Source organism: Prionailurus viverrinus, chromosome A1, assembly GCF_022837055.1.
Source record: "Prionailurus viverrinus isolate Anna chromosome A1, UM_Priviv_1.0, whole genome shotgun sequence".
Taxonomy (NCBI): Eukaryota; Metazoa; Chordata; class Mammalia; order Carnivora; family Felidae; genus Prionailurus; species Prionailurus viverrinus.
In genome coordinates this window covers 122,945,239-122,973,143 of record NC_062561.1, presented here as the reverse complement: position 1 = coordinate 122,973,143, position 27,905 = coordinate 122,945,239, and the positions used below count along the sequence as shown (strand labels likewise).

The following is a 27,905-nucleotide window of genomic DNA, read 5'->3' as shown; positions in this document are numbered from 1 at the left end:
GCCAGGTGCCCCTATTTTTAATTTTTTGAGGACCCTCCATACTGTTTTCCACAGTGGCTGCACCAGTTTGCATTTCAGTAGGGAACTTCCTAATAAATTTTGATATATCCTTTCAATTGAAAATTTGCAACTGGGGGAAAAAAAACCTTTCAACATCTATTATTTAGTTAAAAAAGAAAAGTTCAAGATACCTTACTGTGGAGTGGATAGTGTGTTACCATGTACTTAGAGAGGAGGGAATATATAATCTTTTCTTGTATGTGCATTAAAATACATCTGGGAGGGCAGACAGACAACTAGAAATTTTCATCTCTCTCTAGGTAGGAGCACTGGAGTAGGCAGGAGTGAAATAGATCTTTTTCTGTACACTTTTTACTATATTTTGAATTTTGAAAGCTGTGACTATATTACCTACCATATTTCATCAAAGCTAAGATGTCACAGATTATAAAATGTAGCATTCTCTCATGTATAACTAAGAACAAAAAGCTGCCATTTACCTGTAAAGTACCACAGACTATAAGATAAATCCTGAATTTAAGATGTGCATCTTTAAAAGCAATAAATGCATAACTTTTAAATGTGCACTCTAGAAACTATAAAATGTGCTTTCAAAATAAAACTTTAAAAACATGTTTTAAAGAAACAGCCATTTGGGATATTTTTAATGTGTAGTAAAAAAGTCTACAGGAATATGTGCCAAATAGTTTTAGCAATTATTTCTAGATGATCTCATGGTGGTGATTTTTATTTTCTGCCATGTATCTTCTGTATTTTCTAAGTCTCCTAAAAAGATACAGCATTGTTTTTCTGATCAGAAAAGAGTGTTAGTGGGGTACCTGGTTGGCTCAGTCGATTGAGCGTCCAGCTTCAGCTCAGGTCACGATCTCACAGTTCATGAGTTCAAGCTCCACATCAGGCTCCGTGCTTCGAGCTTGGAGTCTGGAGCCTGCTTCGGATTCTGTGTCTCCCTCTCTCTCTGCCCCTCCCTTGCTTGCACTTGGTCTCTCTCTATCTCTCTCAAATATAAATAAACATTAAAAAAAAATTTTTTTTAAAAGAAAAGAGTGTTAGCAAATGCAATGTGACTGTAAGCTTTAAAGGGGCAACTCAATTACCTTGTTTGTGGTGAGGGAGTTTTTTAAAGGGTGACCTTAAGAATAATAAGCCTAGGGGCACCTGGGTGGCTCAGTCAGTTGAGGTTGAGCGTCCCACTCTGGATTTCAGCTCAGGTCATCATCCCAGGGTTATGGGATCGAGCCCCATGTGGGACTCTGTGCTGGTCCTGGAGCCTGCTTAAGATTCTCTCCCTCTGCTCCCTCCCCTGCTGCTCTCTCTCAAAAAAGAGCATTTGTGCGTGCTCTCTCTCTCTCTCTCTCTCTCTCTCTCTCTCTCTCAAAAAAAAAAGATAAGCCTCAAGTTCCCCCACCTGTACCCCATGCTTTATAGTTTGCTTTTTAATTTCCTTCTCCCGCAACTTAAATATTCATTTCCTGAGGTTCTGTTTTTCCAGTCTTCTCTTCTTTGTCTGTATATTTTGATACAGTAGCAGCCTGGTATTACAGTTCAGAGAATGCGTGATGGTGCTGGATGGGCCAGCTTGACATCTGGGATCTGCCTGTTACTGTGCAGTGGCCTCATCCACAAAAGGGGGTAACAATAATAGCTACGTAGTAAGGTGGTTGTAATGACAAAGGGAGCTCGTATGTGTACAATGGACAGACACTGCCAGGCCTATGAACTCTAAGTTATTCTGACTCGCTCCTGGGCAGTCTCATCCACACACACAGCTTTGCTTATCATCTTTTTGCTGATGGCTCTCAAATTTATTTCCCAGTCCAGATCTCTGTCCTGAGCTTCAGGACTGTACAGTCCACTGCCCCCTGGATATCCCACTTGTATATCCCATATCCCATATGGGATATCCCACTGCCCACTTGGATATCCCATAAAGTTAACATGCCTAAAATGGAACTCATCATCCTTCAAGCCAGCTACCTATTCTTCATTCACTGGCTCCTTCTTCCAGTCATCTCTGGGGTTGCTTTTGTCAGAGACCTCAGGATCATTCTTGACTTAGTTTTTGTTCAACACACCTGCCAACCTTGCAACACACACACACACACACACACACACACAGGCATGCACACAGTCACTTTGCTCTGCACATACAGTCTCCTAAATGACTCTTGATTCCGTGTGTTCTTCTCCATTCCTATCGCCATTACCACCATGCAGGCATCCTTTATCTCTGTCCTAGACTGTGGCACCATCCTTGGGTCTTGCCCACACCCCACCTCTGTCCCATACTGCAGGCAGAATGATCTTCCTAACAAGACTTTAATCAGGGTATCTTCGTGTATACAAGTTACCAGTGAGTGCCCACCAACCTTAGAATAATCCTGAACAGGGTTTCCATATTCTGGGTCTGCCTTCCCCCCATCTTATTTCATGTCACTGTCTTACCATGGACACACAATGAAATATTGCATTTTCTAAAAGGTCTGTTGTCTGGCTTCCCTCAAGACCTTTGCCCAGGCTTCTTCCCGCACCTGGAATCCACTTTCCACCCTTCACATAGCTAACATTTACATTCCTTCCAGTGTCAGATGTCTGTGCCTCAGAAAGCGTTCCCCAGACCCAACTCTTGGCTGGACCTGCCTTCCAGATGCTCCCAGAGCACCTTGTACTTCTCACAAAGCAGCTCAGACTCTTTCTTTGTTTTTCCCCAACTCACCTGTTAGCTTCTTACTTTATGAGACTGTGTTTGAGCAGTGGTAGCTGGAGCAGACAAGTACCAGCTTCCAAAAGCCAATTGTTAATGTGCAAGATTGTTGCAAACCGGTTGGTAAACATGGCCATTATCCAAAGTTAAATTTTGTAAGCTTACAATGGAGTACATTATGTTTAAAATGAGAATAGTGAATACTAAAACTCATTCCTTCCTAATTACTGCATTTTACTCTGTGCTCTGGAGATGACATACCTCTACATTGTGCATTTCTTCCCAACTCCATGCTCAGTGACCAAATACGGGTAGCTTGACATTGGCCATGGTGGGCATATTTACACACAAAAGTGTCAAGTGCCATAAACCAGGGCTTGATTTTTACTGATTGTCTAGGCTCACCACTGTGTCTAAGTGACTTTGATGTCCCAGTACGTGGCTCTGACCTGAAACAAAGATGGTGCTTAAGAGATGCTTATTGAAAATGTGTAAATATATGAAGACATGAAGGAATGAGTATAAGGAGGCCTAGAATTTCCCTGAACCCTATCACTGCCCGTTGCTTAGGAAGAAGGGTTCAAAGAAGGGTGCAAGCTGTCTGAAGGAAAACCAATGTATTCACGTTGGCACCGTCTTTGGGGGGTTACCTGGAACCTCTTTGGTTAGGTCTGGTGAGCCAGGACAAGACAATTCAATAAGCACAGGGTCGAATTTCCCAAACTGCCTGCGGGTGGCCCCTAAAAAACTCTTCATTAACACATGATGGGCAAGGTTGGCCTAGATTCCTGGGGCCTTGGTTGCATTCCTCAGTGGTGAATGCCACTTATGTAAGCTGAGTGGGCTGTGTTTGAGGAACGTCCAAGACTTGAAGGGGAAATTTTCCTTCTTTCCATCACTAGTTTGCTTACTGCAGTGAAGATATTTTTGGATTTTGGCTGAGTCGGTCTTTCTTTTTGGCCTGTGTACCTCTAGGGAATAGCTGTTCCTACAGATGGAAACTAATTGAAGAGTAACCATGGGCCAGGTCTGCGAGCAGGAAGGGGAGGGGAGCCACAGGGTGCCCTGGTGTTCCTGTCTTGTTCCAACTTCTGCACATTTTCTGGGCTGAGACACTGCAGGAAGTGCAGTACCAAGCGAGATGCCCTGAGGTTTTCTAGGGCAGAGGGACTGCACCAGGATGAGACTCCTAGAGGGTCCGCTGGTGCTGAGGACTGTGTCCTGGAGCAGACTGCCTGGGTTTAAGTCATGGATTTGGCTTACAACCTGGGTAACCATGGAGAAAAATACTTAACCGCTCTGTGCCTCAGTTTCCTCATTTGTAAAACGAGAATAATTATCTATCTCCTCTTTTACAGGGCTGTTGTAAGGATTAAATAAGATCGCTGAACCTTGCCTGGCATATAATAAAATCTCATTAAATCTTAGCTAGTTATTTTCTTTGAAGCAAAGATGCAAGAGACATCTGTGGACCAATAAAGACCTGGCTGCAGAAAAGTCCAGCTTGCGATGCAGCTTGGGGGCAAGGTTTGTTTCAAATGCTTAGCCAAAATTCAGGTCTAGTTTTCCAAGACAGAATTAAGGAAGTCCTTTTTATCCATGTATCACCTAGAAGGCATTGTGTTGAAAAGAGCAGGACTTCTAGAATTAGACCAAAACTGGGTTTTAAGTAGAAGCTGAGTAGCTTTGGGGAAACCATTTCATTTCTCTGAGTCAGCTTTCAATCTGTAAAATGGGTGAAACCCTAATATGGACTACAAAAGATAGAGGCTTAAATAAAACATGGCATTATAATTCTGAACAAAGAGCTGCTGTGAATATTGGCCTGGGAATATCACTTCTAGGTGCCAGAAATGTATTTTTTTAATTTTTTTAAATTTTTATTTATTTTTAGGGAGAGAAAGACAAAGTGTAAGCAGGGGAGGGGCGGAGAGAGAGGGAGACACAGAATCCAAAGCAGGTTCCAGCCTCCAAGCTGTCAGCCCAGAGCCTGATGCGGGGCTTGAACTCACAAATGGTGAGATCGCGACCTTAGCCAAAGTCGGACACTCAACCGACTGAGCCACCCAGGCACCCTAGGCCCTAGAAATTTACGATGTTCTACGGATGGTGACCAGCAAGGTGATTGTAAAGGCTAAATGAGATCATCTCTCTATAGAGCTTAGCCCTATGCCTGGATGATCCCTCTACAAATTTTAGCTCTGGCAAATGAAGGATCCATGAGCATTAATGCTGTGATTGTTAGCCTTATTATTGCTATTTTTTTATTCTATAGGCAACACCATTTTTGAGCACCTACTATGTGCCAGGCCTGTGTTTGTTGTGATGAATACGTAAATGAATACAGCTTCTGAGCCCTTGCACTTAGGGAGTTTGCTTCCATTCCAGTCAGGGAGAGAAAAGAGTGAGAAACAGAAAAAGTGCCTGCATATGTTTTTAGATAATTATATGCTCTATGTAGAGAACGAGGTGACTGGGTTAGAGCGATGGAAGTGGGCTCCACTTCAGATCATGTTGTCAGAGGAGGCTTCTCTATGTCTCTCAGACCATGTGGTCGGTCAATGAAAACAACACCGTTTTCAGGTCTTTGTGTCACTTTAACAACCGCAGGAAGGTGAAGGTAAGTCTCCATAAACAGGAATATGCAGATCTCTCCATGGGCCTAGCTCCAAATGAAAATTCTGAAGCCAATGTGGACCAGGGGGACAGAGAGATCATCCTTGTGTGGCGGGGTAGCCTCATGTAACATCCATGATTTCCCTGCCTGCATGTGGCCTGTCCATCCACCAGGTGGCAGTGTTCAATAATGAACAATGCAGCGTTAATTAAAGAGGGCCTCTGGACAGCTTGAATATCGCAGGCCTCCTAATGAACATTTGCCAGGAACCCTAATTACAGTTATCCTTTCTGATGGCTGAGCAAGATTCCTTACCTTTGCACAGCGACAGTTTTCTTTCTGGATCACCTTTCATTGTGTGTCTGAACCTAACAGATAATGTTTTTAACAGATATGACTGAGCACACACGTGTCCTGGTGATATACAGAGAGCTTTACAAAAATCATTACATTGCATCCTTGGACTAGCTTTCCAGTGACTCATATTGCTCCCACTTTGTAGATGAAGAATCTGAGGATCAGAGGGTAGCAGCTTGCCTAGGAGTGCCCAGCTGGTACATAACAGTGCTGAGTTCAATTCTAGATTTGTCTGATGTCAAAGTCCAGCTATTACCATCAATCGCTGTGATCCTCTGTGCTTTAAGAAGGACTTTTACTAAGATATGTGCCCTGAAACAGAGCAAACTGTCTCCCAGATTAAGGTATCATAGTCTCACCCATGTAATACTAATATTAGTACTGACAAAGGGAGTAGTTCTGTTGTGGCACCTACATAGCTCTAGGAATGGTCGGGAACTGAAGGAAAGAAAGTGAGACCAGAAACACTTCTGAGGACTTAGGCAGTGGCAGGTATAATAGCCAGAGGACAGAGGGTTTTTGTTTTTTTGGGGTTTTTTTGTTTTTTTTTTTTACTATGACTGACAGTGCTCACAAGATGTCTTGAAAGAATCAAGGGCAAACTGTCATTATTTTCCTTTTATGGATGAAGAATATAAAAGTCAGAGAGGTACAGTTCCTGCCTGAGGTCTCACGGTGGTTCACTAGAAGCACCCTGGAGGTTCCAGGGGCTTTCCCATTGTCCTGGAAACTGGCTGATCAAAGACAGCTTCAAAGTTCTGAAACAGTAAATGATAATGCAATTCCAGAGAATTTTACTAGCAGATGGGGGCAAATTAATATTTATATGTTTAAGATTTCTGCAGCTTGAAAAAGATTATTACTGTTTTGTCTCTGGGTGACTGAGGGAGATGAAGGAGCTATGAATGCAGTTTATCATGATATTTGGGGTGGGACCCCACCCAAATCCATATGTTCAGGTGATGGTAGACTTGAACTGGAAGAGAAGTTAGACAATCTGGTGCAACTCCTTCATTTCACAGACGGGGACACTGTGGCCTGGAGAGGGGTGACTTGCTCCCCATCACCCAGTCAGCTGACAGCAGGATCAGGCCTAGGTTCCTAGAAGAGGACCCCCACCGACTCCTTTCAGAGTACAGGAAGTCAGAATTCAAACCAGAAGCCTGTCCCGAGTGGGCCCGAGTGGGCTGCTGCTATAAATTCAAGGAAGGCCCTGATACCAAATAACTCTGAGCGGCATCAAGTCAAACAAAATTCAACACATCTTAACAGGACTTGTCAGAACCTTTAATGTACTCATATTTACTATGAATCTCCAAGAGGGAACCAGGGTATCTCCAGTTTGCCGAAATTATTTGACCTCAACTATTTTTACTACCATGTCTAGTAACGGTTCACACTAAAATCTTCACTAGACCACAACTGGGAAAACAATGACTCAGTTTGTTACCTCTGTTTCCCAAAGTATTTGGTCATGGAACCCCACATTTAAGAGTATCTCATAGAATAAATGTTTTGGGCAACACATTCAGGAACTGCTTCACTGAGCTCTGGACAAAACAAAACCTCTTTGAGTCACAGCGTCCATCTAGCTTAAAGGCGGCATTTGGAGGGTCGCCTACCTGGGCAACAGCAAGTGTCCTCAGGAAATGTAGCCTGAAGAAAGGGAGGTTATACAGAGTAGAGAGCCATCTTTGTGAAATCTTCTGAATGAGATGTGAAAAGGTCAAGATAATGTAGTTGTTCTTTTTAGGGAGTGAGTATCATTAAAGTCAGAATCGGGGGACTCTGATAAACATGGGTTTAAATTCAAAGTGTGCAAGGTGTTAGCAGCGACTCTGACCTCCAGACTCCTTAAAATGGGGATAGTTACATTCTGCGAAAATTGGGATAATAATAGTACCTATGGGAAAAGATAGAGAAAAACATGGAGGGTGCCATATTTGTCCAACATAATTACTCAAACTACTCAGGGAGCAAAGTGGGACTCCAAGAAGATGCTTGAGTAACAAAATATGCTCATTTGAGTGCTCTGCATAGTAAAAGGATAAGAAAATCCAAGTGTGGGTAGAGAACTAAGCTGGCAGAAGAGGTAGGAGCCAGTGAGAGGTGAGTCAGAGAGCACACAGCACAGGAAGGGAGGGGACCACAGCCCCTCTGATAGTCCACTCCCCCTAGTGCTTAGAGAAGGAATTCTGTAAAGAGAATTTCTGGGAGGTGTTTTTACAGGAAACTCCCCAAGTGATCCCAGCCCAAGGTGTCACCCCACAAATCCTCAGTGAGGATGGTAATTCTTAGACAACAATTATTTATGTTGACTTTGATGTGCAGGTAACTGACATCAGGTTACAACTACCACAGAGGGGTGTTATAGAGGCCCCAGGGAAATAGCCCTAAATAGGGAGTAAAGCAAAGAGCATGGGGTTTAGTTCACTTTATAAAATGTGTTCTTGAATAATTGCCCTGATCCAGTTTGGACACACTGAATAATATTTTCTCATTAAATTGCATCATCGTCTCAAAGATGAGTCAGCACCGTGAAGGAGACTAGCTGTGGCCTTCCAGTCAGGAGCCTGTGCTCTCCACTCAGCTCTGCCAACAAAGGCTGAGTGCCTTAGGCCAGGTCCTTCGCCCACTGGACTTTGGTTCACTCACCTATAAAACAAGAGGAAGCAGTGTGGTGGTTCATGAGACATTATGGTCCCACAGAAATGGGTTTGGAGTCATGGACACCTGAGTTCCAATGCCACATCCACCACTATTTAGTTTTGTGGCTTCCAGCAAGTTCCTTACCATCTGTGGAATGAGGGTGATCAGAATCAAGTAAGGTTATACTTGTCATTTTGAAATGGTATCTCTGATTGGGTCTTTCATTGGTATTGGCTTCTAAGACTTTTGCTTTAAGTATTTTTTTATCCTTAAATCTTCTTCTCCTTGCGTGTGTGTGCGTGCGCGTGCGCATGCACGCACACACACACGCACACACACACCTAAGCTGTGCTAGATCCTTATTCCTTTTCATGAAAAAAGAAAAAGGGAAACATTGGAAGCCACGTGAAAACAAGGGAATAGGGAGGGGTTGGCCTGAGCAAAACCCTTGACTGACCCAAAGGAAGACCGTCATAACGCTCCTCACATTTTGAGTGCTTCTAGGGCTCGGAACACATGCGGGTAAGGAAGAGCGTCCACCGTGCCAGTGTGGAGACCAAGGAAACACAAACCTGAAATGGGAAATAGCCAGTGGGGTTATTGACCCTTTCCTTTCTCTTTGAAGCTTACAGCTGGAAGTTGCAACAGACAAATCCCAGACTAGCTGAATAAGCTTTTGCCAAACTTCTCTCTAAATCACCTTAGATGGTGAGTCCATAATTTGTTCGTTCTCTAGGGACACATATGGGCAAGGACCAGAAATTCCCAAGGCAAAAGTGGGTCACAGACCACAGATTATTATACTAACTGGGACACCATAGAAAATCCCTTTGGTTTGTGACTCATTTCTTTGGAAAAGAGCTCTTCCGTGGGGTACTAAGGTCTTTTTGGCTGTGGATTATTAAGGCTTAAACGTCTAGTACTGATATGAGGCAGAGTTTAGGTCGGAAGCTCTCTGTAGGTGACTGGACCAAATTGTAATTTTCAGTCTATAAAATGGGTTTCAACAAACTCTTAATATATAGTTTTATTATATAAAAATACTCTTTATATTTGAATACTCTTAGTACTCTTAATATATAAAAAGCATCACCAGACAGAAATATGAATAAAGGGTGTGAAACTGCAATTTATAAAAAAGAATAAATGCCTAATAATCATATGAAAATGGACTCAAGCTTACAAGTAATGAAAGAATTAAAATAACAATGTGATGTTAATTTTCACCAAATGCCTATTGTTAAAGATGGAGCAAAACACACTTTTTTTTTTTTTTTTTTTTTTGGTGAGACTGTATGTAGATACCACATTTCTTTTTTTTTTTTTTTTTTTTTTTTTCAACGTTTATTTATTTTTTTGGGACAGAGAGAGACAGAGCATGAACGGGGGAGGGGCAGAGAGAGAGGGAGACACAGAATCGGAAACAGGCTCCAGGCTCTGAGCCATCAGCCCAGAGCCTGACGCGGGGCTCGAACTCACAGACCGCGAGATCGTGACCTGGCTGAAGTCGGACGCTTAACCGACTGCGCCACCCAGGCGCCCGAGATACCACATTTCTAGAGTGCAATTCACCAGTGCATAGCCCATGTTTTAAATGTGCTCACCAATTGGCTCTGCAATTCCATTTCTTGCATTTCATTAAAAAAATTTTAATGTTTATTTTTGAGAGAGAGAGAGAGCGTGGAGACCACAGGAGCTGGGGAGCGACAGAGAGAGAGGGAGAAGCAGGCTGAAGCCGGCTCCAGGCTCTGAGCTGTCAGCACAGAGCCCCATTCAGGGCTTAAACCCACAAACCGTGAGATCATGACCTGGGCCAAAGTGAACACTTCACTGACTGAGCCACCCAGGTTTCCCTCTTGAATTTTATTTTAAGTAAATAAGCATAGAAACATAAGAAGATTGAGCTGTACAGTTGCTTACCATATAGCCTTCTCTCTCCCTAAGCTTTTTTTAGTTATTGTGAATAATCCAAGTATGTCTGAAGAGAAGATTGATACAGTTAGGGTATATCCAGATAATGCAATATTCTGCAGGCTTTAGAAATCATGATATAAATACATATTCACAGGAAGTTAAAAAAAAAGGCAAATCATACAACTAGTATTCCTTTAAAAGACAACAAGAACAATGGCATTATGTACCTATGAGGACAAAAGCTAGGGCAAGAGTTGCTCCGAAATTTTATGCCTGGTTTACTTTGGTTGGGTGGGTGAGGGCTTGAAGAATGATTTTCACTTAGTTATTTTTCTGTATTGTTGGAATTCTTACACTAAGGACAAATTGCTTTTATAATCAGAAAACAGCAAATAAGGTAGAAAATAGGATAAAGTATGGGAGAAAATATGCGGGGTGTGGTACTACGCATGATGAGAAAGGGCTTGCAGTTTCAACGTGTTGGAGATAAAACCTGTCATTTTACTAGCTTGAGAAAGTTACTACATATCCTCCACAAACATGTGAAAGCCTGTCACCTGGGATTTAGGACTGATGCCATGCTTGAAAGATGCTGACCTGAGCTCTGAGTCTGATTTGTTTAGATTTGTCTGTGCTACTTGGTCCATTTCCATTTAGGTCTGGTGGCTTTCCATTCTAATTGCTATGCCTCTCTCTTCTGTCTGCTCAGATTCTGGGTGATTTTCGTTTAAGACAGCTTGTGCCTTGGGGACACCAGGGTGGCGCAGTCAAGTGGAGCATCAGACTCTTGATTTTGACTCAGGTTGTGATCCCAGGGTTGTGGGTTCGAGCCCTGCATCAGGCTTCGCAATGAGCTTGGAGCCTCCTTGAGATATCTTCTCTCTCTGTCTCTCTCTCTCTCTCTCTCTCTCTCTCTCTCTCTCTCCATCTCCCTCTGCCCCTCTCCTCAGCACTCTCTTTCTCTCAAATAAATTTTTAAAAAATTAAAAAAAAATAAAAGAGCATGTGCCTGTCTTTTCTCCCAGTAGCTTTTATAGGTATGGAATGAGTTAGTATCTGATGGGTGGAATGCCCTTTATAGCAGAAAAAGGGCTTGGGACTATCGTGGCTACTTTAAGTAGGACCAAGGGAAACTAAGGATAACCTCAGAGGCAGATTAAGAACTGAGCTGGTGGTTGGATGACTACTACTCATGAAGTCCAGACACAAATGTCTGTATTATTATGTAACAACGCCATCCCTTTGGAGGGTAAGGAAAGAGAGCTTAACATTTTATAATCAACTAAAATTGGTCATGACATTTCCCTACTTAAAACCTATCAATGACTCTGCCATGGTTTTCAGAGTCAGGTTGGAAATCCTTAGCCTGGGGAACATGATCTGGCTCCTCCTTTTGACCTCTTGAGGTCTGTCTCTTATTGTTGCCTCCCTTCTCTGCTCTAGTCTTCCTTGTTCTTCCTCATTATGTCAACTGGTTCACATTTCTGTGTGTCCCTCAGACCAAACTAGAAAGCCTTTTACAGAACTTGCCATCAGCATCACCACTCACTCTCAATGCTCTTGTCCATTTTTTAGTTCCTCCAATCCCTGTGTCTCCAACCCCTTCCCTTGCCTGGCTCACTCCTGCTAATTCTTCACCTTTCAATACCCAGCTCAAACACCACCTTCAAGGATCCAGAAGCCTTTCCTTTGTTGTCTCTGCCCCACCCCTGGCTGACTTAGCTCCTATCCCATACCTGTAGCCTCAGCATCACCTTGCTACATCTATTCTTTCACACATGCATTAATAAGTATTTCATGTTCTTGCTCTCTGCTAGGCAGTGGGCTAGGTAGAGGGTGGAGATAAAGCAAATTAAGGCAGAGATCCTATGTTTGTGAAGTTCCTAATCCATTGTAGTACTTGACACTCTGTACTATAATCACTGCCTTTCTTCTGAATCTCCTCCATGAAACCGTAGGCTTCTTGAAGTCTGGATCAGGTCTCAACCCACTTTAATTCCCCAGTCCCAGAAACATTAGGCACTCAGTAAATATATGTTAATCACTGAACAATTGGATGAAGAAGTTAATGCCAACAAAACATGCTTGGCAGACAGGTTCTGAGCATTTATTACAAAATTCTATTTAGTTTTCAATGACTACCTCTGAAGACAAAGATCTTAGAATTTCTAGGTTTCTACTGCACTCTCCCTTTGAATTGAAACATAAACCTGGATTAGTCAGTGTATTTTCCTAGATGTTGTTAAAACACCTTGAAAATGTTGGATTTAGTTGTATTGAGACTGCTATGTAAGAACATAATACAGAATTGGAGGCAGTTTTAAACAACATCTCAACAACTATTTTGAATGATTTGGATCCCACAACCAACTGCTTACTAACTGGACAATCTTGGGCATATAGTTTAATTTCTCTGTGCCTTAGTTTTCTCATCTCTGAACTGTGGGTGATAGAACCCACTGCGCAAGGTTGCTATGAGGTTTAGATGAGCTAGGACATAGAAAGAACTTAGCTCACAAAAGGTTAAGCACTATGATGATAAAGCTTGTTATCTGAAGCAGAAGGGATAGAGACAGTATAACATACTGATTAAGACTATGGCCTTTGGAAGTAGACAATGCCAAGTTTGTATGCTAGCTCTGTTATTTATTAACATGTGATTCAGGATACATTACTCACCCTCTCTGAACCACGGTGTTCTCTTCTCTATATGGTGTTCTCTTGGGGTGCCTGGGTGGCTCAGTCGGTTGAACATCTGACTCTTGATTTCGACTCAAATCATGATCTCACAGTCATGGGATGGAGGCCCTTGTCAAGCTCTGCACTGACAGCATGGAGCCTGCTTGGGATTCTCTTCCTCCCTCTCACCTCTGCTGCTCCCCTGCTCTCCCTCTCCCCTCCCCTCTCCAAATAAATCAATAAATAAACTTTAAAAAATAAAATAAATGGTGCTCTCTTGAATAATGGATATATCAGGGAATTCTTGTGAGGATTAAGTGAAAATCATGATATAAAGATTGATGAGCACATGAAAAGTGGTAATTAAATGTTACTTTTAATAGTTATGATAAATAATAAGGTTGGTTATAGAAGATGGCCAACACTGTCCCTGTAGTTTCCTTATCTCTCCTTAGAAGGAAAATATGTCATACCTGAAGAGAGTGTTCATGTAGACAGATCAGTTCCCTTCAAAAATGAATTAAAAACATCTCTCTAGGATTGAAGTATTTGGAATGAATATGAAGACTCAGGTCAACTGAGTGGAGGGCTGGTAAAGACACAGAGAAGGGTTAGAGACAGTGCATCCTGAGGGTTCTCATGGGAAGTGAAGAGTGTGCTCTTTATAGATGGTGTGTCTGGAGTTTGAAATGGTGAAGCCCTTAGTAGATCTGTGACTACAGCTGCTTGGTATCCTATCTGAAGAGTTATGGTTATTGGTTATTTGATTAATGTCTTGGCACCAACATTTGGAAAAAGAAAAACAGTAACTATGATGGGTGATGATTGTTTCCCAGGTCAACTTTTCCTACTTCTCCAGTTGTTTGATTCTTTTTCCCAGCCCAAAGATCCCTTTATATTTTGAGCAAGTGCATAGCCTTTGACATTCAATCAACACAGTGGGATGTAATTGTAGCCTTCCCTCCAGGATTCCCTGTTTCTTTCTCAAGTGGTAAGTGTGTCTATGAGATGAAAACTAGGGAAGAAAGAATTTGGTCTTGAATTTCCTCTTCTCTAATCCCACCACCAACCCACTGGTCTTGGCACAAATTAGAAACAAGTATCCTTTCTTGAAGAAATTTTGTTTCCATATGAGAGAAATTATTGCAATAAATATACAAAATTGTTATGACGGTAAGGTGATTGATGCTCCCAAGGTTTAATAGCATATAACTTACATATAACTTACATAATGTTGTGTCCCAACTGCCTCTCCATTCTCCCATTGCTCCCTAACTTTATCTTCAATAATCATGCCTCAGAAGATGTGTTTATTTGCTTATATCCCATCAACCAGAATCTGATGAACTTCTCTCTCAATACTCGAGTTAAACACACTCTTTGAGGAAACCATCCCTAACAGCATTCCGTCCTCTGGACTGAGTAAAAGTCTTATTCTGCCCTTCTTCCCTGATAGTACCATACATGGTACACACTCCTGGCTTTGAATTCATCATGCTAGATTGCAATTATTTGTTTGCTTGACTGGCTCCGATTCTAAACCCTGAGCCTCTAGAGCAAGACCGCCTCAGAGGTTTATGGAAATGGAGATTCCTGAGCCTGACTCCTCATTTCTTGAATCAGGATTGCTGGGTACAGAATCTCAAAAGCTGCATTTCTAAATAAGACTTACCTGGAGCAGCTTAATTCCTCTGCATTTTGAAGCTTAGTTCTCTGGAGAGCAAGACACGTATTTAACTGCAGTCAGTGAGATTTTGGGCATTGAGTTCCATTTGAAGAATGCCTTGGCTATTCATGTCTTCCCAGTAAGAAATAGTTGAGTCCCAAAATGTATTAGAAATTATAGGGTGTATACATATACATGGCTGTATTTTTTTTTGGAAGAGGTTAACTCTCAAGTCTATGAACTGGTGTGTGTTTGGCATTGGGGGAGTTAATGAGAGGAATGGAGGGCACTCTGAATTTGAAGTGGTTATTAAATTTTTTTAAAAAAAGAATGATGACAATATCCTGGGTTATTTTAAAAGCTGGCTGACTGAGTTGGACATATTTTTCTTTCCAAGATCAAAAGACTAATGTTTGGTCAAATGCAGGTTGATAAAATCATGAGCAAGCTCTTTGGGGAGTGACCAGGGCAATTAGTTTTCTGTGATGACAGCTCCACATAGTTGTGGATCAGATAGGAGAATGAAGAGTGCAAGTCAAGAATTCAGGCAGAGGTTTTCCATTCATGGGATTTGATTGTACAGGACACAAAATTGTGCATGGACCTTGTAATAATAAATAGGAGTAGTTCTGAACAACGAACATATGGAATTTTAATGCCAGAGAATTGGTTTAATTTAAGTTAATTAAAGTCTTTTTGTAAATCCTGAAAAACACATGCCATTTGCCTTTATACTGAGATCTAATGACTTTGTGGATGCCTCTTTAGAGCCCATTTTCCCAGGACTCCTGAGAAGTTTGACTCTTGTCAATTAGAACCTGTCAAGTGACGAGATACAGGGACAGAACCCATAACCTCGTCCATGTAGAATAAATCAGAGTACCTGCACTCTGAGAGCAGACTCCTTTGATCCAATTCATCTCACATTGTTTTAAAAGAGAATATTTCTCTCAAGAATTATTCAACAAGCATTCATTGCATGACTTTATTTCCATAGATCTAACACTACTATGGGTTGGAACTACTCTGCAAGATACTTATAGGTAAGGTGCTTATATGTATCTGGAAACAAAGAACTTAGTATTAGGGGACAATTTAAAGCATTGTATAACTGAATGATTTGCTCTAGTGACTTGCTGCTCAAAATGTGACCTCAGTACCGGTAACATTGGTGTCACCTGGTGCTTGTTAGACATGCAGACAGTTGGGCTCAAATACAGAGCTACTGAATAGGTTTCTGCTATTTAATAAGATCTCTGGGTGATTTATGTTCACATTAAAGACTTAACAGTGGATTTTTGGATCCACGTTGAGGTGGATGCATTAGAATCACCTTGGAGGTTGTAATTATTTCCATTCCTACACTTCAACCCTAGTATATTATATTTTAGCTTAATAAGTAAGAGTATGAGCTCTTGGTGAAGACTGCCTAGGTTTCAGTTGTGGTTTGCCCCTCTCTAGATGCATTAACACCCAAACAGTCCTACCTGACTGGGTATGTTGCCTCATCAGTGAAGGAGGGAAATAACTATTTGGCAGGGCTATTGGGAGATAAGGTATTTATCATGGTCTTGGTATATAGTAAGCAACTGAAGAAATGCTGCCTATTTTTATTCTAATAGTGAAGTTTGGGAACCACTGCACAACGGAAATGTACTTGGTTTATTTTACTGATCAGAAAATAGGCCTCCTTGGGAAGAGCTGAGAGCGTAAAGGAAATACTCAGTAATTCCATCACCACCATATCCTCAACCTGTGTACATGGGTATGCATTTGGTGCATGTATTTTCCTGCAGCTATGAATTCTCTTTAATTTTCCAGAGGTACAAATGATCTACTATCTTAAAAACTGGTCCAGGCATCATTTCAACAGTGATCATTCCACATTAGCAGGGCAGTATCTTTACTAGAGGGTCCTAATATACTCAGGGGTCCTAGAGAATTAAAAAGGAAAATTGCCTTCTAGAAGGAGTAAGTAGTTCCGAGGATGGAGAGAAATTGACCCCATGCTCCCTAAGTTGAAAAAAAAGTCCCTCTTGGTAAAACTAAATTATGTTATCTTTTCATCTTCAAGACATGCTTATATAGCATGGTATTTATAGGGAAAAGAAAGTTACACATACACACATATTCTGATCAACCTCAGATAGCAATCAGTAGAGCATTCATACTCCAATTTAGAAATAATGGAGTCTATTATGTATGTGTATGTATATATACATATTATATATGTGTGTATAATAATATATTATATATAATATATATAATGACTAGTCCATTATTACTGGTTGATGCTATTTAACAAAGCTTCTTCAATTCTCTTGTAACACATCTACCTGCTTTCTGGCTTTGAAAGTCTTCTTAAAATACCCACATTTGGTTTTAGATGTGTGCATTCTTACATAGAAATTTGTCATTGGATGCTATTGTTGCATGTGGTAACTATTGTCTTTTAAGTCTCTTTTTAAGAGTTCAATGGGAATAGTAACTAATTCATAAGATTATTGTAAAATTATTGGAGCTCACTGCAATGGAGCTCACAGGCTAAGTGCTCCATAAATGGTGGCCATTGTACCATGTTCACTTCTTCACTAGTGGGACTCATTTCCTTCTGTCACTTCATCAAATTCAGTTTTGTATCACTGAATTTCATTTCATTATTTATATGACAAGTATTTGACCAGTTCAGATAACACTTTTGAATTCATTTTTGCCTCTCTCTATCTAAATAATGGGAAGTTCCCCGCAGTTCAAAGTAAAATTCTTGTTCCATGATCAGATGTGGCAACCCAGTTGAACTCCATGCTGACAGCTGGCTGTTTCCATTGTTCTCTGGATGATAAAACTATATACTCGGAAGCCTTGGTAACATTTTTGCCAATGACTTAGTGTACTGTCTTTTAGACCTATTATAAATTGCAAATATAAGTGTGTAAGTGTATGTGTGTGTATTTTTAATGTAACAGCTATAGGTCAGGTTAATGAAGGAAGTAAACACTTTATCAGAAGCCAATCCTGCGGATTTAGTCGTAATCAGTACTTTTATTCAGATGTGGATTCATGAGCATTTCTCATTATGTTTTCTAAGTTACAACACACTGATGTGTTTTGCTCAGTGGTAAGGCATATGATTTGGCATCCGTCATTTGGCTTTTGGCTTGTGAAGCAAGGGTTTTTAAATGGTGTGGGGTTTTTTTTATACACTTTACCTGTTAAATTCAGGTATGGCTATTTTTAAATCTTTGTGTCTGTATCCCCCAAACTTACTGTGATTATAGTCCCCCCATCCCTTTTACTTATTATCTGCTGGTTCCTATTCATTTGCTATCATTGTGTCTCAAGTGTATAACAATTCAGGTTGGCCGTTTTCTAAATAATGTGACTCACACACATAACAGCCAAGGTTAGTCATGTAATCTCATTCCCTCACACTCCCTCCTGCCCTGGCCATAATTTACTACCAGTCCAGACAACACAGACTACTTATAACATTGTACCCTACAGAGCTCTTCATTTGCAAGCAAGGGAAACCAACTCTGGCTAACTTTAACAAAACAGGACATTGTTGGCTGAACCTGGGTAGCTCAGCAAATGGGAGGTCTGGCTCAGCAAGGGCAGGAATCAGGGCAGCTCGGGATGTCTAGATATCTCTGTCATCTGGAAGCAGAATGAATCGGCCCCAACCTGATTTTTTTCTTGTCCTTGCATTTCTCAGCTCAAGGTCCAAAGTCTTAACAGAGAAAACCTGATTATCTTAGCTTGGATCACAGGCAGGGCATCCTGACTGACAGTTTCGCTAAGATCGTAGACAATGGTGGAGGATGATATTACCAGTCAAATGAATGAGTGAATGGATGCAGAAAAAAAGTCACTGCAAGCACTTTATGGTATTGTTTACCTGATTCATAATGACAAATGATTATTACAGAAAATGTATCCACCCAAAAGAAGGCTAAAAAGTCAAATCAAAAGGGCAGTACATCAAGACAGAGTTAATCCCTTCCTCCTTTGGGAAGATAATGGAGATCATAATATTTTCAGATTGTTCAGGTAGGCAAAATTTTATCTGTAGAACTTCAGAATTAGGAAGTGCTAAAGATGATAAATTTCAGTGACTCTAAAACACTGGGGTGGACCAGCTGTATTAAGTCACCACCTCTATTTTAAGAAAATAGAGGTTCCAGCGTCCTGCACTCAGAAATAATGTGTTATTTAGGGGTGCCCAGGTGGCTGTTGGTTAAGCGTCTGACTCTTGATTTCAGCTCAGGTCATGATCTCATGGTTCATGAGATTAAGCCCTGTGTCAGTCTTTGCGCTGGCAGCTGAGAGTCTGCTTAATAGTCTCATTCTCCTCCCTCTCTTTCTGTCCCTTCTCTCTCTCTCTCTCTCTCTCTCTCTCTCTCTCTCTCTCAAAATAAATAAATAAATAAACTTTTAAAAAGTGTGTTATTTAAATCTGGAGTTTATCTCCAAAAGTAAATTTGAAGGACTGCCAAACTGCTAAGTGGAAACTCCAGAAAGAGGGCCATTTGCCTGGGCCTCACAATCATGAAGAATATCAAATTTACATGGTCGACCTTATTGCTACATGAAATTGTATGCTATCATAGAACTAGAGTGCCAGGAATGACAAATGACAGTAGTCACACTCTTAATGTTGCATCCAATACCACCTAAACATTTGGGCACTGAGAATAAAATATTTGTTATGTACCTGTTACTTACCAGGTACATGGCACACCTGTGTAGTAAGCTGTGTTGCACTAAAAGCATTAATTGGTTAGTTGTAAACATATGAAATATGTCATAACTTTGGGCACCCTCTTGACATATCTTCAAGCAAGAAAGCTGGTCTCTCTTGACATCTGTGAGGTACATTCCTGATCCATACAGGAGTACACACATCTCTGATGCTGTACCCAGTACTTAGAGCCCTCCTAGGGACACCGTGGACTGCCTAAATGGCAATTCTTTAACTGCACATTTACTACCACCCGGGAGCTTTTAAAAAGTACCAATTCTTGGCATCACTGCAGACCAATTCAATCTGAACTGGGGATGGCCCCAAATATCTCTTTTTCAAAGGCTTTCTAGGTGACTTATGTACTCTATAGCCAGGTTCAGATCGCTATATTCAAAGTAAAAAAAAAAATTATCACAAACTTGAGAATCAGTGGAACAACTGTCAGGCCCTGAGTTCTCTCTTTGACAGCAGCACCAGGTAAGCTGTTCTCCGAGCACAGTTGTCCTGCTCCTGTCAAAGATTAACAAACCCTAATCTGTGAGAATCCAGTACATGCATCACCTCTACCATGCAGCCTTCCAGACCTAGCGAGGCAAAGATGACCGTCCTGTCTTCTATTCCAGGATTCACCCATGGAGATCTATTACAAATGGAGATCCATAACCCCCAACTTGGTATTTCAGAAGTTTCAGGGATAAGGCCTGAGATACTGTGTCTTTAGTAAACTCCTTAGACAATTCTTATGTGCAGCCATTGTGGGACACATCACTCTCTGTCCCCCATGGTATGTGTACATCTCTTATTACACATTCATTTAATTATAATGACGTATTTACCTTTCAAATTCATCTGCTAAGCCCTGAGCTCCTTAAAGGCAAGAATGATATGTTAATCAATTTGGATTCCCAGAGCCTAGCATAATTCTCTCAATAGATGTTTTTGCACCAAATGAACAATATGAGCAGATCTCAAAACCTTTTCTTTAATTTTTTTAATGTCTCATGATTTCTTACAGGGACATATGGATTTAAGAAAATAAAGTTATAAGGATTCAATGACTTTTTACCTTTTCTTTTCTACATAGTGTAAGCCTTCTTCTCACAGTTGGATTTATGTTTCTGAGTACCTATTTTATGCCAGGTACTATTAGACACTAGAAACAGAATAATAATAGCTAACATTTATTGAAAAGTTGCCATGACAGATTAATTCATTTCATCCTCACAGCAACTGGGATATAGGAATTACTTTTGTCCTTAATTTTACAGATGAGGTGAGGCACAGAGAGGGTAGGTAATACACTTAAGTCACACACCATAGGAGATAATGGAAACGGTGTCTGAACACCATCTGAATCCAAACACAGTTTCTGAGCCTAATGGTGCTTCTTACTCTGAATGATGTATAAAGCATGGTCCCTGATCCTAAGGAACTCACAGCTTCATGGGAGAGACGGACAATGTCAGAACATAGTATCATAATATATTAAAGTTCTATAGAGGAAGGGAAAATGTTTATAAAAATAAAACTCAATAAAAACTCAAGAAGGTTTCATTTTTGCCTTGAGGTGAGTAGGGGAAACATAGTGAGGAAGACTTCATAGAGGTGACTTGGGTTGAACCATGAAAGATCATTAGTGGAATGTGGCCAAAGGGATGAATGCATGAGAATGCATGGTGTATGTGGACAGGCTGAGTATATTTATGGTGGATCCAGAGAAGGCAGTGGTAAATGGTGAGATGTGGAAGGGCACTATTGGCAGATAAAACAGCAAAGGTGTGCATAGCCAATAGAACTCTTACAGAAAGTGTGATTCAAACTGACTTAAGCAACAAGAGACTGTCTTGCCTCATTAAACAGAGTCACAGGATAGGGCTGGCCTTGAGCACAAGGGTATAAGACTTCAAACCATGTGCTTAAGCATCTAGTGATTTTCTTATGGTCTCTCAACCTGGCTTCTGCCTCTTAGTTCCAATCCTGGCTGTGGCTCCAAAACATAGTCATCTCCTGCTCAAAGTACCAAACTCACCAGCTAAGAGAGTCCACTTCTCCAATAGTTCAAGAAAACCTGCAGACATAAATTTCACTGACCCTGATTGATCATATTTGAGTCATATGCTGGTCTCTGCCCTCCTTAACTCAATCACCAGAGGGTGGAATGCACAATTATTTAGCCTTAGTCACATACTTATCCTTTGGAAGTCATGCAGTAGTCATGAAGCATATGGGCACAGAAGACATATACCCCAAAGGAGAATTGGGGTATCATAGTCACAAGAAGAGGAACTCAGTGCTGAGTAGAAACATAACAAATGCCCACTAGAGTAGAAGTTCAGTTTTTGAGAGTCCCTGAATGTTCTCTGTAACCTAATCAAGGCTTTTTTGCATCTCATCTTGGAGTTTTTTTCTCAACCTCAGGCAGTGAGCTTTGTTTGGTCACTGGCCATGCAGAGACCTCTGTTTTCTTCTTTGGGGCCCAAACTGAGTTGAAAAGCAGGCTTCTGTTTCCCCTTCAGTTGTGAGGATGTTCACCATGGAACAAGATACAGGATCACAAACCATGCTTTGGACTTCCAGAGAAAGCCTCTCAGGCTCTCTCTGCTGAGTGTTTGCCAAATCTGCCTAATTAGACCACCCCCTCCCCACCTACCCAATCTCCATCCTATTGGCAGCCACTTTCGAAGGGAAGTTCCCGAGACAGGAATTGTTTAGATGGAAACAATCCTTCTGTAATAGCCTTGGCCTCCTCTGGCATGAATTGAGCATTTACAGTAGTGAAGCCATGTTTTATTTATGTTATTTCCTCGAGACCTCTGGTTAGCTTCTCTATTTGCAATGCAAATCAGAATAGAAAAGGTTTTATATATTCTACATACACTTCTCCTATACATCCACGTTCAGTGACAAGAGATTGCAATCTCTTGGCCCGGCAGTTCTAGTGTGATTTCAGATAATAAAAATACTCACCACTTACAGTTGTAACTTATGCAAATCGAGTCACAGTCTTCTGAAAAGCTGAGACTAAGCAGCAGACTTGGGGACTCAGAAAAGTAGCACCATTGATTAACACTGTCGTTTGAAGGGACAACTTCAGTGAGATACTCTAACTTACACCCCAGAACTCAGAATGGAACAGATAACCATGAATTCAAGCATCACTTAGCATGCAAGTTCTTGCTGGCGTTCCATTAGACTCAAGTGGAAAAAAAATCAGAGCCACGTTTGAGGAAACAAACAAACAAACAAACAAACAAAAAAGGACCTTGTCTGTCTGCATCTAGTACTGCCTGAAAGTGGAATGCTTATGTTTGCACTGGGGCAGTTGGACTATACTAGCTACTGGGTAATTATATTCCCTTTTGTGTAAGGCATTATTTAAAAGGCATATTTTGTGTAAGGAATATATTCCCTTTTGCGTAAGGCATTCCCTTTTGTGTAAGTAGCTACAGTTTGGGAAATGGAATACTAGGTGAGTCGCTTCATAGAATCCACATGAGTAAAACCTGTTAGCTCAAAAACTAATGCATTAGGATTAACAACCCAAATGTAAGAAATTCCACTCAGCCTTCTGGTCACCTGTGGCCACTGCATAATCCCAATATTTGTCATCGTGTGGTAGGAGTGGCCAGCAGCTATGGCACGCTGGCCATGAGGCAGGGATCCGTAGTAACACTTTGTTATCCAAAAGACCTGACACAGGTATGTGTTAACTCCCTTTCTAGCCCTCAGCTCATTCTTGGAAACAATGGTTCTTCTTCCATATTGTCAGCAATATTTTTTCTCAAATTAGGTTGCTGTGCGTGAGGATTTTCTGCTTTCAAAAATCAGACTCATGTGTCCATAATATAATACCATATTATCCATGATGACAGGTCTGAAAATGCCTGTCCCTACTCTGTTATAAGTTTTGAGGAAAACGAATAGCTATTTTCGTTTCCCCTTTGCTCTCCTAGTGGGTGCACCCTGGAAACATAGCACTTAAACAGCAGTAACAGCCACTACAGGAACACAGCTCACCTGGTAACTGAAAGCTTCTGGGTTGCAGTGGGGATCAAGGTAATCCATACATTGGACTTGGACAGACCCAAGCAGCTCTTATAATTCAGACCATGAATTGTGGCCTAATTCTGGGGGAATTCACTGCTTTCCATGATAGAAATCTGTTTGGCAGAGGAGAAATGTTTGTTTTAAAATGAAATTCATTTGGTTAATAATTACCCACTCAGTTAGGTTGCTTTCTACAGTTCTGTAAATAAAATTTCCTGCATTGCCTTTCCCAGTGATGGTTGAAACGTGGATTTAGCTTTTGAGGAATGGATCCTGAGAATATAGCCAAGTCCTCATTTCCCTGTTGGTAATAGTTGCATCTAATGTCTTCTGGCTATTTTTCCTCCTGAATAATTACATGATGCAGCACACAGAAAGCACCAAAGAGGCATTCATCAGGAGTTGGAGAGATTCAACATGGGTCACTAAGGTGCCATATGTTGGCCTAATTTAAAAAGAAATTCTACAAACTGTGGCCAACATATATTAGAAGTCAGGATGTCTATCTGGGTAATTGGGTATCTGCAAATCCTAAGTTGTCCGTTAGAACGTGTCTGTCAGATAGTCGAAGCAGCAAGTTACACAAGGGACACATTTGGTTAAATAACAGAAGTTGATCTGATCACCAATTTGCAGTACCTTTTAAATGAAAGCAAAACATTGGGCTCCTCTGAGAAACCATATCAGACGTATGTGGTTTTTTTCTCCATATCCCTCCAGATCCCTCTTTTTTTCACAGTATTTCTTTACCTTTTATTATATAAATGTATGTAATACTCTTTAAATATAATAAATAGCCCTTATATATGTACATAGTTTTTATATGGTATATCTTTTTTTATTAGATATAGATATAGATCTATAGTTTTTAAATGTTGACTACCAAGGTTGGAGGGAAAGCAGGGAAGAAAGGTTGAAAATAAAATTTTACTGATAATATCAGCTTTTTTTAGGTGTCATCAGCTTGAAATAAATAGAGCTCTTAGACCGCCTACACAGCCTTCTTGCTTATGTGAATATTCTTCCATTTTTTTACCCTTAAATCACAGGACACAATTCTGCTTTCTCAGGAGATACAGTGAGTTTCAATCAAACTATGTAAGAACCCAACCGAATAAGATCTAGTACAGGTCAATCACTGTAATAATGTGGAAAGGCTAAGAATACTGCTTTATTTAAGCTTATGATTTCTTTAAACCTTTCAAATCATTAGGAGTTTGTCTGGGTTGCATAATTTAATAATGAAAAGAAAATAGGATTGTGAAACCCACTTTTCTCTCCCCATCTCTCTCTCTCTCTTTCTCTCTGATCCACAGCTTGAAAAAATACCTTTTCAGTCCCTTCTCTTCAATTAATGAAATAGTTTCCCACCTTATTCCCATCCTGCCTGGAGACACCATTGCCATGGTTACCTGGATACCTGTTCTCAAAGAATATATGTAGTAGCAATCAACAATTTAAACGTCTCAATGTGTTGCGCTTAGGAACAGTAATGAGACCATTATGAAACTACTTGTAGTGAAAATACCATTGATGTTACAGTCTGAAGATTAAAACTTTAATTTGTATTCATTTACTCATTTAAAGAGATAAGGATGAGGAGGCTGATCTCTGCAGCTAAATAGCAAGCCAGTGACATGAAATGCCATCCACCTGAGACAAGATATTGAGGCTGCCTCTTCTTGAATACAAGTTGATAAGACGGAGAGAATAGACAGAATCACCCAATAACCTAATGGAAAGTTAACGGGAAAAGGCCAGTGTGAAGATGATATATTTGGAGAATAAATGTTCTTTAATAGTGAATCCATGTGAGGGTCCAGAAAAAGAGATACTCAGGGATGTTGTCTTTATTTTATCTGAAAATATTGTTTTGGTAAGCTTGATTCGAGACTTCTCATATGGGCCCATACCAGTTTTCTCTGGGGAGAAACATACTTCCCTCTGTGCTTTAGCTTTCTTGCCATCAAAAACTTTGATTGCCTCTCTGAACCAGGGGACTTAACCTCATGTCTCTTATAAAGGCTTGGGGAGATGATTTGTAAGTAATCTGAACTAGTGAAAATTTAAGATTCACGTTTGCCAATATTGCAATTTAAAGAAAACACATTAGAATGGATTAAAGATTAACCCTGTAATTTCATTTATTCTCACAATCTCATAGGCTATTTTGAGTGGGAGAGAAGGGGGGTAGTTGTAGCAAGAATGCTGGAAAATTCAATTAACTATGGTATTGAGGCTGAAAGTACTGCTTATTGACTGTGCGCTCAACATTACATCCCTGGTTCCATTTTACAAATGCATTTTTCTGTGAATTAGTATAGGGACTTTTATTAAGTAAATCCGATCCCTTGGAAAGGGAACAGGAAACACACTGAATTTACATTCCAAAACCATATAACTTTTTAGAGTGAATTAAAAATCAAGACAAAGAAATGAAACTCCATTCTATCAAAATCTCTAGATTGCAGATTCACACCTTACATGCATGCACACACACACACACACACACACAATTCTGGATGAGTCAAAGTTTTAAAAATTAAAAAAATCAAATTATGAAAGCACTAGATAAAAATTGTTTTATGTTTATTACCTAAGAATAAAAGAGAACCATGGTTTTGAATTTCATAAAGGGGAATATATTTTTAAATAATCATAAACTTAAAGTTTTACATCTATATATCTCATTAATAATTATTAGGAGAAGAAACTAGAACTCTCATGCATTATTGGTGGAAGTAAATAACCCTTTACTGCATGGATAACTTGGTAATATGAATAAAAATGTATATTTTCTTTCTATTGAGATACCTTATCCATAGGCATTTTTTCCTAAAAAGATAGTTGTTTAAGTAGAATCAAAAAAAGAGAGGAGGGGACACCTGACTGGCTCAGTCGGAGGAGAGTACGACTCTTGTTCTCGCCGTTGTGAGTTCAGATCGCACATTGGATGTAGAGGTTGATTAAAAATAGAATCTGAAAAAAAGAAACAAAAGAAAAAGGGAGAAAGGAAGGAAGGAAAAAGGAAAGAAGAGGTATCACAGTATCATTGACTGATCAAGTAAGTGATCAGAACTTGACTTACTTCTGATAATAGAGAAACCATTTGGTTGGTATGCGAAATATTTGAAAAGATGTTCATCACATTTTTAATATGGTTATTTTTGGTGGTAGAAACATAGATTTTTAATTTCTTCTTAATATGTGTCTTAGTAATTTTACTATTTTTGTAGGAAGCATGCATCCGTATATAAATCAGGGGCAACAATAGAGCTTTTATGGGTTGAATTATGTCTCCCTAAAAGATATGTTGAAATCCTAACCAGCAGTACCTCAAAATCTGACCTTATTTGGAAATAGGATGTAATCACTTTAAAATGATTTCATACTGAGTTAGAGTGGGGCCTCATCTGGTGTCACTGGTGTCCTTAGAAGGAAGAGGAGAACCATGTGACAATGGAGGCAGAGATTGGAGTGCTGTGTCTACAAGCTGAGGAATGGCAAGGCTTACTGGCAAACACCAGAAGTTAGAAGAAGCAATGAAAAAATCCTTCCTTATAGGTTTCAGAGGGAGCATGGCCCTTCCAATACCTTGACTGTAAGCATGTAGCCTCCAGAACTATGAGATGATCGATTCCTGTTGTTTCAATTCACCCAGTTCGTGGTACTTTGCTCCAGGAGCCTTAGAAAACCAAAACAAAAGTCATTTTAAGAGGACATAGCATCTACGTTGCCACACGTGGAATAATCAACCCCAGTGTTAACAATTCTGCATCCAATATACTGACCTGGGAGTTAATTCATGGTACTTAGAAAAAGGCAGTAAATATGTCCAACTTCTTTGATGTTATACAGACGGCACAAATGCTGAAGTGGTCTCGAATGCACCCCAGGTAACAGAAGCATTATTTTCCCAGGCCCCAGAAGCTCCGTCTTCTGTGAGCCATCATAAATATTGTGAAACATCTTGGGATATATCTCATTGAAGCACCACTTTGAAGTATTACAGTCCTGTTTATCACAATTTGCATTTTTTCCTCAACCATATTAGATATGACTGTACCAATAAGCTGAGAGGAAAACTAGGTCCCAAGTGTTTTTGGCATCTTGTCAGTACTGAAGGTCAACTACATAGCGGTGAGCCAGAATGCATTGTGAACAGACATATGGCATTTGTTTGGGAGAAGAGAAGGTGGGAGGAGGAGGGTCCTGTTTTCCAGCTGCCTTCCAAAGTCAGCCTGGATTTCTGTTAAAATCTTAATGTATCTTCTTTAGCCTCGTAATCATTTTCTTTCTAAGTGGTCTTTTATAATCTTGAGAACCAAGAAGACATGATTCGAGGAAACCTATGCCTTCTGACCGTGCTGCGTCTTTGGCAGAGTGAACTAGAGGATCTAATTGCATCAGGAGTGGGTGAATGTGCCAGTTCAGGACTAGAGTCTGAACACAAGGGGAGAGAAACCAAAGACAAGGCACACTTCTCTAGTAAAGCTACAACTTATGG

At 40.4% G+C, this 27,905-nt stretch overlaps 1 protein-coding gene and 1 long non-coding RNA gene across 2 annotated transcripts in view; one reads left to right on the top strand and one right to left on the bottom strand.

Moving 5' to 3' along the window:
- PPP2R2B (protein phosphatase 2 regulatory subunit Bbeta) overlaps positions 1 to 27,905 on the top strand; it is a 425,245-nt gene that overhangs the window by 64,433 nt on the left and 332,907 nt on the right. The gene's annotated exons all lie outside the window — the stretch shown is intronic.
- Positions 8,196 to 27,905, bottom strand: part of LOC125171624 (uncharacterized) — a 36,557-nt gene continuing 16,847 nt past the window's right edge. The window contains exons 2-5 of the long non-coding RNA XR_007154408.1: positions 26,993 to 27,083; positions 23,369 to 23,511; positions 19,771 to 19,861; positions 8,196 to 8,354 (exon numbers count right to left, since the gene is read on the bottom strand). This is a non-coding gene — a long non-coding RNA (uncharacterized LOC125171624). The remainder of the gene's footprint in view (positions 8,355 to 19,770; positions 19,862 to 23,368; positions 23,512 to 26,992; positions 27,084 to 27,905) is intronic.